Source organism: Miscanthus floridulus, chromosome 16, assembly GCF_019320115.1.
Source record: "Miscanthus floridulus cultivar M001 chromosome 16, ASM1932011v1, whole genome shotgun sequence".
Taxonomy (NCBI): Eukaryota; Viridiplantae; Streptophyta; class Magnoliopsida; order Poales; family Poaceae; genus Miscanthus; species Miscanthus floridulus.
This window is the reverse complement of record NC_089595.1, coordinates 44069376-44082538: the sequence shown is the minus strand read 5'-3', so window position 1 is coordinate 44082538 and position 13163 is coordinate 44069376. Positions and strand designations below refer to the sequence as shown.

The 13163-nt window shown below is 42.6% G+C and overlaps 1 non-coding gene across 1 annotated transcript; it reads right to left on the bottom strand.

The window, feature by feature from the left end:
• Positions 1-11470: 11470 nt before the first annotated feature.
• LOC136514524 (small nucleolar RNA R71) lies at positions 11471-11578 on the bottom strand. The gene has a single exon (XR_010773682.1). It is a non-coding gene; the product is annotated as a small nucleolar RNA R71 (small nucleolar RNA).
• Positions 11579-13163: the final 1585 nt, after the last annotated feature.

The window sequence follows — 13163 nt, the reverse complement described above, 5'->3', positions numbered from 1 at the left end:
AGGCAGTGAAACCATAGTAGTTAGCTGCTGGGATAAATTCTGTGAGGCAGAAACCATAACAACACATTATTACTAATCTCAAGAGAATTATAAGAGAACAAATGCAGATAACCACTAAAGGCATGACAAAAAATCCTCTTGAGTCCACAACAGTCACTCCACTATAGTTTTGTACAACACACTTTTAAGTCCATAACTTTGTCTAATACAAAAAAAATCCAAGATACCAACCTAGTAGCAGCTCCATGCATGTAGCATGGATGCAAAAAGAGTTGTGCGGTTCCCCACAATGGCTTGATATTGGTCTCATCCTACATTTAGTTTAGATGAAACAAAAAATTGAGCAAACAGAGAAATGCACTACACTTTCATACAGCCCAAGTGTGTCGACGAAATATGGTCGGTAGTCTACCTAGGGGTATGCCCAAGATAGTAGATTATCGGCAGACATGTGCGCAAGCTACGAACGAGATGGTGACGCAAGACAGACACGAGGTTTTATCTAGGTTCGGCCACCGTGAAGGCGTAATACCTACGTCCTACGTCTGATTGTATTGCTGTATGTCAATGAGATCTGATAGATCCTGATGGATCCTGATGGATCATCCCCACTAGGGGACCCCTACCTCTCCTTATATAGTCTGGAAGGATAGGGTTACAAGTAAAGTATCCTATTTGGTACTATACAATGTCTTGCAGTGCACGCCGAGTAGCGCCGTGCACGCCTAGATCTTGTGGGCTATGCCACCTCTGATGGTGCAGCCCATGTCTTGTCTTGAGGATACCGGGGGCCATACCCCCACAGCTAGTCCCTGAGCCTGACAGTAGGTGACATAGTCACATGGTGCTAGGGTCAGAAAGTAGAAGACCAGTCGAGCAGGTAGCCAGTCCCCGGGCGTAGCCTTAAGATGAGAACAAGCACATTCACCGCAAGGTGAAGTGTGCCCACTTAGTCCCCGAGCTTGCTAGAAGATGAAGAATGAATCTTGTAGCGGGGTCAAAGAAAAAGAAGTCTAAAAGCTTTGCCGACGTTGTCCAACATGCGCGTATCAAGACCCTAGACGTGCTGCCCAAGATCAGCACCTGATCTGAATAGCATGGAGCAGCTTAATAGCACACCGATGAGATGTAGCAAGATCCGAGCAACAAGGGAGTCCCCAGCGTCGCTGGCGATGACCGAGGAGCGAGGAGTTCCCAGCGTCGCTGGCGATGTTCGAGCACCGAGGAGCGAGGAGTTCTCGGCATCGCTGGCGATGTCCGAGCACCGAGGAGCGAGGAGTCCCCGATGTCATTGGCGATGACCGAGCACCGAGGAGCGAGGAGTCCATAGTGTCGCTGACGATGACCGAGCACCGAGGAGTCCCCGGCATCGCTGGTGATGACCGAGCACCGAGGAGCGAGGAGTCCCCGGCATCGCTGGCGATGTCCGAGCACCGAGGAGCGAGGAGTCCCCAGCATCACTGGCGATGACCGAGCACCGAGGAGCGAGGAGTCCCCGGTGTCGCTGGCGATGACCGAGCACCAAGGAGCGAGGAGTCCACAGCATCGCTAGCGATGACTGAGCACCGAGGAGCGAGGAGTCCCCGGCGTCGCTAGCGATGACCGAGCACTGAGGAGCGAGGAGTCCCTGGCGTCGCTGGTGATGACTGAGCATCAAGGAGCATGGAGTCCCCGGCGTCGCTGGCGATGACCGAGCACCAAAGAGCGAGGAGTCCCCGGCGTCGCTGGCAATGACCGAGCACCGAGGAGCGAGGAGTCCTTGGCGTCGCTGGCGATGTCCGAGCATGAAGGAGTGAGGAGTCCCTGGCGTTGGCGGCGATGACCGAGCACCGAGGAGCGAGGAGTCCCTGGCATTGCTGGCGATGACCGAGCACCGAGGAGCGAGGAGTCCTCAGCGTCGCTGGCGATGTTTGAGCACCGAGGAGCGAGGAGTCCCCGACGTCACTGGTGATGTCGAGCACCAAGGAGCGAGGAGTCCCCGGCGTCGCTGGCGATGACTGAGAACCAAGGAGCGAGGAGTCTCCGGCGTCGCTGGCGATGACCGATCACCAAGGAGTGAGGAGTCCCTGGCATCGCTGGCGATGTCCAAGCACCGAGGAGCGAGGAGTCCCCGGCATCGCTAGTGATGTCCGAGCACTGAGGAGCGAGGAGTCCCCGACGTCGCTGGCGATGATCGAGCACCGAGGAGTCCCCGGCATAAGCGACGATGTCCGAGCACCGAGAAGTCCTCGGCGTAGGCGGCGAGGTCCAAGCACCGATGTAGCTGACGACGTCTGTGTGGTGAAGTGTGCCTGCTTAGTCCTTGAGCATGAAGAATTTGAGCGCTGAGGAGTTACCGACGTAGCTGGCGATGAAGCACGAGCGACAAACAGTCCGATCAACTGGTCGGCGACGGAGTCCATGAACTGAGCGGTCCGACCAGTTGATCGGCGGGGAAGCCCGAGCACCAGGTGATTCGATCACCTGGACGTTGATCCTGCAATGTAAACATGTAGAACGGGTAGTACATGACACACAAATAAATAAACTCCGGAGAAAAATCAGCAATGGTGATGAAACGGCGTATGCAGTTCGGCGATCAGTTGGCGTGAAAATATATTTATGTTTAATATAAACCACCCGAACAGTTAGTGTGTAGCTGAGTCTCCAGCCCTAGCTAGCCCATAGTCCATAACGTCGAGCGCGGAGCCCATGCACGTGTAGGAGGAACAGGTGTGACCAAGGACCCGCTGCCGACCACCCATAACGCAGAGGGCAGACGCTCGTGCATGTGTAGGGAGGAGCCAGAGACAGGGCCGTCTCTGGAGGCGTCCGAGCATCAACATGACTGTTCGAGGGTTCGCCTTAGACTTAGCTGTATGTTATCTTTAAGATGGTATACATGAAAGAAAAACGTTTGGAGAGCAAACATAGAGAAAACAGCTCAGAGAAACATTATGGCGATTAACGAAGATCGGAGAATATTTAGAAAAATATTAAAGCGTGACTTAGCTTTAGACAGAACGACTGGTCGGCGACGTATGGCGCTATCTGGTCGGCGTTGACAAAGTTGCCCGGCGCTCGAGCTTTCCGAACTATCATCATGGTGGCAATCGTGGTTGTCACAGCGCCGTTCTTCGCGGCGATCATCATTACGATGCGGCAGGTGGTCAGAGTAAGTAGTCCGAGCGACGTCATCCTAATCGATGGAGTCGAGCAGGTCGGTGTTGTCGATCTGCCTCCCTTTGTAGCGAGGAAGCGAACGACGGGTTGTCGGTGTGGCTAAAGATGATGTTGGTGTGGCCGGAGCCAGATCCAACGTGGTCGGAGCCATAGCTGATGCTGGTGAAGCAGTGGTCGACGTAGATTGGATCTGCGCCTCCTCCGTGGTCATGGCGATGAAGTTGTCGGAGCTAGTGGTCCAGGTGATCTGCCCGATGGTGAACGTGAGGCCGTTCGGCGTAGCCATGGAACCGGGGATGATGACCATCTTGTTCGTCTAGGGAGCAGTACGCACACCCCCTACCTGGCGCGCCACTGTCGATGAAATATGGTCGACAGTCTACCTAGGGGTATGCCTAAGGTAGTAGATTATCGGTAGACAGGTGGGCAAGCTACGAACGAGATGGTGACGCAAGACAGACACGAGGTTTTATCCAGGTTCGGCCGCCGTGAAGGCGTAATACCTACGTCCTGCGTCTGATTGTATTGCTGTATCTCAATGAGATCTGATAGATCCTGACGGATCCTGATGGATCGTCCCCGCTAGGGGACCCCTACCTCTCTTTATATAGTCTGAAAGGACATGGTTACAAGTAAAGTATCCTATTTGGTACTATATAATGTCTTGCAGTGCACGCTAAGCAGCGCCGTGCACACCTAGATCTTGTGGGCCGGGCCACCTCTGATGGTGCGGCCCATGTCTTGTCTTGAGGATACCAGGGGCCATACCCCCACAAAGTGCTAGCAACTTAGATTACACTAACCTGGAGCTGCTTTGCTAGCTCAACTATCTCGTCCAAGTTAGCATTTGTTTCCTACAATGTCAAATAACGGTATTAGGAAATTTATGACGGTCAAGTTACACCCAATCCCACAGAAATTCCATTAGAAACCAAAGTCGTCAAATGATATGGCCTAGTTGAAATTTTGAATACTGATAGGCTGAGCAGGACAACAAGTCAACAAGTGAGAAATGAGAAAGTGATCTATTGGGCTAATAACTTGGACTTCAAGATTGATACAAACTAGTAAGGAACTCATTCTTAAAAAGTTATTTTAGTGTTGCTGCCTTTTTCTTTCAAAGGACAATTCCTTTTGCTAATATGCAGCCAAATGCATAATAGAAATTACCTTGTCTAAGGGGTGGTCGAAGTGGAAAGCAAGTTAGAAAACAAGGTTTTATCTGCAAATAAATTAAAACATTTTAGATTATGACAACAACAGCAAACTAGGATCAGTGACAAAGTGACTTGAAAAAGAAAAGTGGTTAGTTTCACTTAATTGCAAACTATTATAAAAAAGTAATATGACATTAGTCTGGAGACCCAGGTTCGAGCCCTGCATCTCCTTAATTTAAAGCTAGTGAAATTTTTTTTAAAGTAATATGGCATTAAAATTCAGGAATGCCCCATTTCATTTTAGAAGACAAACCCTAAATCTGAAGTATGTGCATGTTCTGTTACTTCAAGCTTATCAAATGCATGTATTACTAAGAAAAGCTGTAGTGTAAGAAAATACTAAGTTACTAGTAATTAAAGATATCAAAATAAAATTCAGATTCCACACTGGAAGTCACAGTAATAAACACACCCACCCACACCCACCCACCCACCCACCATAATTTTCTTTGACAACACATTCCATTACTAGGCATACTCCTCGTGAGTTTCATAGTTGCTAAGAGTACTTCAGATCCTGCCATCCAAAGGAGATAAGCAATACATGACATAAAGGAATATTGCTTGAACAGACTTCACACATAGACACAGATTCAATAGCAAAATGCACACATGGACGTAAAGACTAAGATAATGTCACCTCTATAGAATGTGTTGACATTTTGTAGAGACTACAGTATTCTAATTTAGTATACAAGCTGACATGAATTCTTTGTATAGTACACTGCCATGGCACTATATTTAAGATTAGCACAACTTCAAAAAGCAAATAAAAGCAAATACAGAAAAAAACAAATGCAAAATTAAGTACTCACACCTCTTGTAGGGACTATGCACTGGTAGTCATCTAACTCAGAGAGATGAAAACACTTGGGGTTGATGGTCCAACAGAACATACCACAACCAGGCTTAAAGGGGTTCTCCCCAATCCAAACCTCATCAGGGTACTCATTTACCGGCACACTCTGTCAGTACTACCATTCCAGTTAAGACCACCTTCCCTCAAGAGCAGCATGCAGAAGAAAAAGAATTAATGGCATCAATCAGATATAGCAGGAATTCAATTAGGCAAAATAATACAAACAACATACTAGCTAGAATGTATAAATGTGATGGACATAGGATCGATGATATGGTAGAGAAAACTTGATAGGAACAACTAGCAAGCAGACCTTGTAGTCTCTGAATTAAAGCTTTTAGAAACTTACCACTGCAAACTTAATTCATCACTGGCACAATGGAACCCCTACTAGACTATGAATATGAGAGACCAATGGAGCCCACAAAAGAAGGATGCAAGGTAAAAATACCGCCCAAAAACTTACCAGAGCAATTTGCAAGCGAATGGTTTAGTAGAAGCCCAATCCCACACAGCTACGCACAGAATCAGACAATACCAATTTGCACATGGATCTAAGAACAACTCGGAGAGGATGGAAGAATCTCTCAGATCTGACGATGCGCCAGGTAGGACCACAGGACGACGACGGGTCCGGAGTGGCGGTGGATCTCTGGAGAGGAAGGCGCGCGTGGGGGCGAGGGTGGCCGGGGGGGGCTGGCGGCACCGCGACGATGGGCGGTCGATGGCGCGTGCGGGGGCGAGGGTGGCTGGCAGGGGGGCTAGCGGCACCACGACGATGGGCAGCCGGCGGTGCGCGTGAGCGCCGCCCACGGGCGAGGGAGCACGAGCGGCGGGCGGGGGGCACTGGTGGCGCCGCGAGGGGTGCGGCTAGGGGACGGATAGGTAGGGTTGAAACATGGAGGAGCTGGGCCTTAGAACGGTTTTGTAGATCTATTTTATGCTAGTTGAGATCTTGATCGTCGTTTTGTAGATGAACGGTTATGAGGAGCTGGGCCTTAGAAGAAACGTCTCAGGACAGGATGTTTCAGCCCGTTTAACAAAATCAATCAACATGTTTATTGTATAAACAGAAATACATTTAAATTAAAAAAATTCTTATGAGGAGCAAAATTTCCAAGCAGGTTTAACTTTCCACATTGTATTTGAATTTAATGAAATGTATTATATCCATGAATTTTAATTTTGTTGAGAATTTGAATTTAATGAAATGTATTATATCCATGAACTTTCCACATTGTATGAAATGTAATTAAATATCATGGTTTGTATTCATGGTTTAACTTTCCCATGTACTCTTAATTTTGAATTTTCTTTTGCTAGATGCATGTTACATGCTATGTTTTGAGCTTGATGTTGACAATGGCTATCTAGGCGACACTAATTCAGAATAAGTGACATAGATGTGCTCATTCGGAAAACTACAATGCAAGTATCACAAATGAACGCGATTTATACCCTGAGGGTGCGATCAGAACCACTGGATCGGCGATAGACGGCCAGAAATAGTTGGGCCATTTGGGCTAAAATGGGCTTGGTTCATTCTTTCTCTGCTTAATGTTTTTCTTTTTCTTTTTTCATTTTATTGCACCATTGTGAAGTAACACACAAAATTAATTATCTATTATACACCAATATATTTTTTATATACAATAGACTGCATATAAGTTGCCTTGTAGAAGTTTCAATAAATTTCTAACTCATATAAGTTTAAATGATTTTTGTAGGTTTATTGAAAGTAATTACAATTTGAACTACATGTATCTCAAATAATATTTAAAAAATTCTTTAAAATATATTTTAATTATCTTTGTTCTATTATAGCTCATATATTGAAAATAGATTATATGTTTAAATTTTTGCTAGGGATAATTCAAACTTCTAGTTGCAACCTTATTATAAAATAACGGTAATAATATCTAAAACTTCTCCGAAAAATCTAAAAATTGACATACAATCAATTTGTTGACGTATAAGCTTGACAAAAAAGTTTCATAAGATTTTACAAAAATTAGAGTGTACGTTGTTCACAAAATGGATAGACCTCTCACATTGTTTCATACAACTCAAGTCAAACTTTGAGATTTGAATACCTCGTAATATGTTCGAACTCATACGCACCTCAAAATGGAGACAACCTTACCTTTACCATGCTGTTGATATTTGTGGATTTACATTGCCACTTGTTGTGCAAAAAAAAGTTATTTTTCTATTTTTTAACTAACTAATTAATACACCCTTGCGAAGTAACTTGCAAAATAATTATTTTATATACCTCTAATTACATTTTTACATGTAATAGACAACATTTAAGTTGTCATGTAGGAGTTTCAAGAAATTTTTAATAGATTTAGTATTTTCTATCATTTAAATGAATTTCTACACGCTTATCGAAAGTAATTTCAAGTTGAACTATGTGTACCTCCAATAAGATTCAAAAAATGCACGCGGTAGTGTGCTCGAGCAGCGATGCGCATGGACGGCGTGGTCAGGCGCTGGTGGTGAGCTATTGGCACGGCACGGCGGCATCGAGGCGCGTTGGGCGTGGTGACGGTGGCCAGATGGTAAAATAAAGGCTTCTTAATGTCAAACACACCTCAGTACCCCAGTGGTAGATGAGGGTTTGCTTGTACTTTAGTTTCTAGGATCAAATCCTCCGTGGAGCATTTCTTGTTAATAGAATATACTTTTTTTATCTATTGCAACCATTTTTTGTATATTGCAACACTTTTAGGCCATTGCATTAGGAGTAGTCTACTGCGTGGATCATTTTATCTATTGCAACCATTTTTTGTACATTGCAATATTTTTAGGCTGTTGCATCAGAGCGGGTCCCACTGGCTGGATTCCCGCACAGCCAGTATTTGCTCCCGTGCAGGTGTGAATGAAACGGTGTGGTGAGCGGTGTAGGCCGCGGGGCTGGTGACATAGTCCGACTAGTCCTATGCCTCCACATCGGTACGGTGGGCCCTGTGGTCAGCGACGAAGACAGAACCGTTTGCCACACATGTCATCACGTGTTCGTTCTTTTTCTTTTTTCCTTCTAGAATTTTTATGAACTTCTAAAATTTTGAAATAGTAGATAATTTCTAATGGAAAAGTCATCAAAAACAAAGTTGTAGAACCCACTGAGATGTACAATTTCGGTTTTGGTCCTTTCTCCATCCGACTTTGTTTCAACAATTCAAAATTTGAATTTTAAAATATAAGAATTCAAAATTAGAATTTTAAAATATAAGAATTCAAATAGAATTTTGGAATAGTAAATGATTTCAAATAAAAACATTATGAACAACAAAGTTGTAGAAATCATAAAGATCTACAACTTTTATTTTGGTCATTTCTTTATCCGACTTTGTTTGAATAATTCAAAATTTGAATTTTAAAATATGAGAGCTTCAAACATATTTTTGGGACAGTTAATGATTTCAAATGAAAAAGTCATCAACAACAAAGTTGTACAATCCAACGTGATCTACAACTCTTGTATTGGTAATTTCTCCATCCAACAAAATGATAGTATACATTGTTCACAATTGGATACATCTTTCATATTAATCGCTTATAACTATGTGAGAGATGTATCAATTTGTGAACAATGTCTATTGCCACCTTGTTAAAATTATTTGAGTTTTTTATATGATGATTAGATAATAAAAACATGTTACCATGCAAAATTATAGAATTTTCTGACAAAATTTAGAATTATTACAATTATTTGATCTTAATTTAAGAATAGAAGGATGAATTATCCCTAGCAAACAAATGTTTTTCCCTAACAATTCTGGGATATGGGATGGAGTGAAATGTATGACTATAAATATGTTCTTTGTAAATTTTTTTGACTCCTATTGGAGGTACGCACAGTTCAATTTGGAATTACTTTCGGTAAGCACGCAAAAAATTATTTAAAAGATAGAAAATATCAAATGAGTTCCAATTTTTTAGAAACTCCTACACAACAACATATACTTAGGCTATTGCTTGTTAAAAAAGTTTTAGAAATACCAACTATTAAGAATAGAAATACCAACTATTCATGTGTTCTTCATTCCAAATTAGTTCATCAAACTGAACGGAATTAGTACTAGGAAGAAAATTCCCACAACTTGGCACAAACACTTGTTGTAGCCTGGTGGTTAGACTTAATTGGTTCCTTGTCAAGGTCTTGGGTTCGAGTCTTAACTAAGGAATAATTTTTTCTGATTTAATTTCTCTATTCTCCCACTGACATGTTAAGAACAATGTATGTCGAAGTAAGTCACAAACAATGAAGTAGTGTGGTGGTACGGTGCGCTTGGTTTTAGTCCGAGGTCTTGGGTTCAATTTCATTGGCCAGCATCCTTTTTTGCCCTTTTCACGTCAATTCCCTTGGTAGATGGGCTCTAGCTTGTAGTTGGCGCCAGCAGGCCTGCTCGGACCAGGCGTAAGCGTGCAGCCTAGCCCATATTTTTTTTGTTTTGAATTTCAAATGATTAGACCAAACATGTATAAGGAAACATGCTAGAAAAAATGACAAACACAACCATGATGTGGTGGTAAGACATGCTCATCTTTAGTGGCAGATCGTGGGTTTGAATCCTCCTCACCCCCATTTTTGGGTATATTATTCAGAAATGCATGGAGCATTTTGTCTATTGCAACCATTTTTGGTATATTGCAACACTTTTAGGCCGTTTCATCAGGGGTAGTCTAATACGTGGAGCATTTTATCTATTGCAACCATTTTTTGTATATTGCAACATTTTTAGGCCGTTACATCAGGGGTAGTCTATAGCAACACAAAAAATCGTGGCAATATTAACATGATATTGCATTCATTTAGGATTGTAGTTGCAATAAGTACTTCACAATTGCAATGCCACAAAAGATTATTACAATCCCAGAAAACCGTGGCAATAGGAATATGCTATTGCATCCATTCAGAATTCTTGTTGCAATAATCACCCTAGCAATTGCAACACCATGGAACATTATTGCAACCCATAACAACCATGGCAATAGTTACAAGCAAAAGCAACCAAATCCAATATAGTTGCAATAACACCAAGTAATTGCAACGAAAATCAATACTATTGCAACTCAAAAGTGCCATGGCAATAATGCCAACTAATTGGCACACAATTCTTAAATGGTTGCAGTAGCACATGTCTATTGCAACGACAAACCACACATATTGCAACATATTTAGTCTGTTGCATTATAGGCACATATTGCAACCATTTTATGGAAAGGTTGCAACACGATCCACCTATGCCAACCAAATTAGTGGTGTTGCAATCATGTGGCATGGCATTAGAGGTGAATCATTGTAGTGTTCCCTATGGTAAAAATATAAATAACAATACGGAATACTCTCGGATAAAGTGTTGCAATGGTATATTATTTGTGTGCTTGTAGGTTCCTTTCATTTATATATATTCTTTCTAGTCACATGTAATATTAAAGTACTTCTTAGTGTCATTCTAGAAGTGGCACTAGGTAGTACCAACAAGCATTTCTTGTACCATCACTAGGGATGATAACTTAGTAAAAGTGATACTAAGGAATGTCAATAGCATAGGGTGACTACTTAAACAAGTGACACGTTAATAAATACAACAAGCATTTTTGGCGCCATTGCCTAGAAAGGTAGCTAGGCAAGAAGGAAATATTGATAACCTTATAACCTATTGATGTGATCGAGATAACCATTGACCTCTGCTCAAATAGGCTTACCCTTGTTTTGTCTACTCTTGTATCTTATGCAGGGTAATGTATGACCGGTTTTGACCTTTCGATAAACTACGTTGAAGATCCAGAAGCATTAATCAGGAGAACTAGAGCCAAACTTAAGAATGTCTTAGCTTTAGAATCAAAAGACAACCAGACAAGGCATAGCTTAACACCATATTTTGAAGCCATGGCTGACAAGACTCTCCGTGAATTCTCTGCTCCAACAATGGCCAATGTTCGTACTGGACCGGCGGTCAATGTCAGAAACAATGGCTTTGAACTCAAACTAGCTCTCATCAACATGGTGCAAGCCAGCCAGTTTTGTGCAAACACACATGAAGATGCAAGTGCTCATCTCTAACACTTCTTAGAGATCTGTCAAATTACTTCACCTCTTCCCATTCTCACTCTTGGGGAAAGTAAAGCAATGGTTCTACGCCAACAAAGATAGAAACACTACAAGGGATAACTGCTCCACTGCCTTCCTAGCAAAGTTATTTCCCACAGGCAAGACCAAAGCTCTACGTGGGAGAATTTCAAGCTTTCAGCAGCAACATGATGAATCTGTCCCTAAGGCATGGGAACGCTTCCAAGACTACATTTCACAACGTCCTCATCATGGGATGGAAAATTGGCTACATATGTTGACTTTTTACCAAGGATTGACCAACAGTACCCACGAGAACATGGATGCTGCTGCTGGAGGTGCTTTCTTATCACTCACAATCCTAGGTGCAATAGTTCTCGTAGAGACGATGGCCTCCAACCAAGGTTGGAATGAAGAACATCTTCAGACCCACAAGTGAGGTGGAAGAATACATCAACTCAAGGAGGTAGACATGCTGTCTGTCATGGTGGACTTGCTGATGAAAATGCTCGAAGACCGAGCCATAGAGAAGCAAGAAGTCATGCACATTTATGATTCCCGCATGATGTGTGAAGAGTGTGGAAACATTAGGCATTTAGGGAATAACTGTCCTAAAACCCATGTGGATGTAAACTATCAACAACAACAACTATTGTACTCAACAGAATCAAGGATGGAATTCGCAATAAAGGCCAAACTACCAAGGTAATTACCAAGGTAACTAACAAGTTAATAATAATTTCAATATCAACCACCCTTGAGAGAGCTAATTTCTGGCCAAGCTAAAATAATGGAGGGTTTATCGAGAAAGTTAGCTTCTAATGATAAAATTTTAGAAAACATAAACAATAGAATGGATAGCTTCTCTTTTGACATTAAGAACCAGCACAACTTTAATAAAATGATAGAATCACAAATAGCTTAGCTGGTGGCTGCGGTTTCTCCGATCGACAAAGGTAAGATTTCAGGGCAACCAGAAGATCTAGAAACTACAAATCTTGTCAATATTCACAATTCAACTTACTACTACACGAAGCCATCGACGGGAAGGTGGATAGATTATTCCTTACCTAAGAAGAAAGGTGATTCAGGGAGACCTATCATCCCCAAAGCCATTGGACCTCACATTTTCTAAGAAGCTATTTGTGACTTCGGAGCAAGTGTCAACATCATGCCTAAGGTAATATATGATAAAATTAATGGAGATACTTTGTTGTATACAAATATGCATTTGTAGCTTGCAGATCAGTCACTCTGCTACCCCAAGGGAGTCCTTAAAGATGCCATTGTTCGAGTGGGACAATCATATGTACCCGCAGATTTTGTGGTTTTGAAAATAGGTGGAGATGTAAGGGCACCCATTGTCTTGAGCTGACCTTTTTTAAGCACTACAAAAGCCATCATCTACGCGGACAACGCCAAGATCTGCTTCACAATTAAGGATAAAAAGGAGAAGTTTTCTTTCAAGAATCGTATCTTGCAATCTCCTTGACATCCACAAAATGTCGTACCTGCCCAAAGAGACAACAGTGACCAAGAAGAAAAATAATCGGAGAAGAAGGAAGAACAAAGATAGGCAGTCACTAGAAGAATCAGTTAACATGATCAACACTCTTCAATCGGAGTATGACCACCTCCTCGCTTCACCATATCTAACCAAGAAGGACGATCCAGGCATACCGACGATCAAGTGTACCATTGTACAAAGAATATTCCACAAGACCTTCTACGACTTTGGGTTTAGTGTTAACATAATGTCCAAGGTAACATATGAATATTTATTTGGTGATGAACCTTTGTTCCCTATGTATATGCAATTGCAGATGGCAGACCAATCAATCCC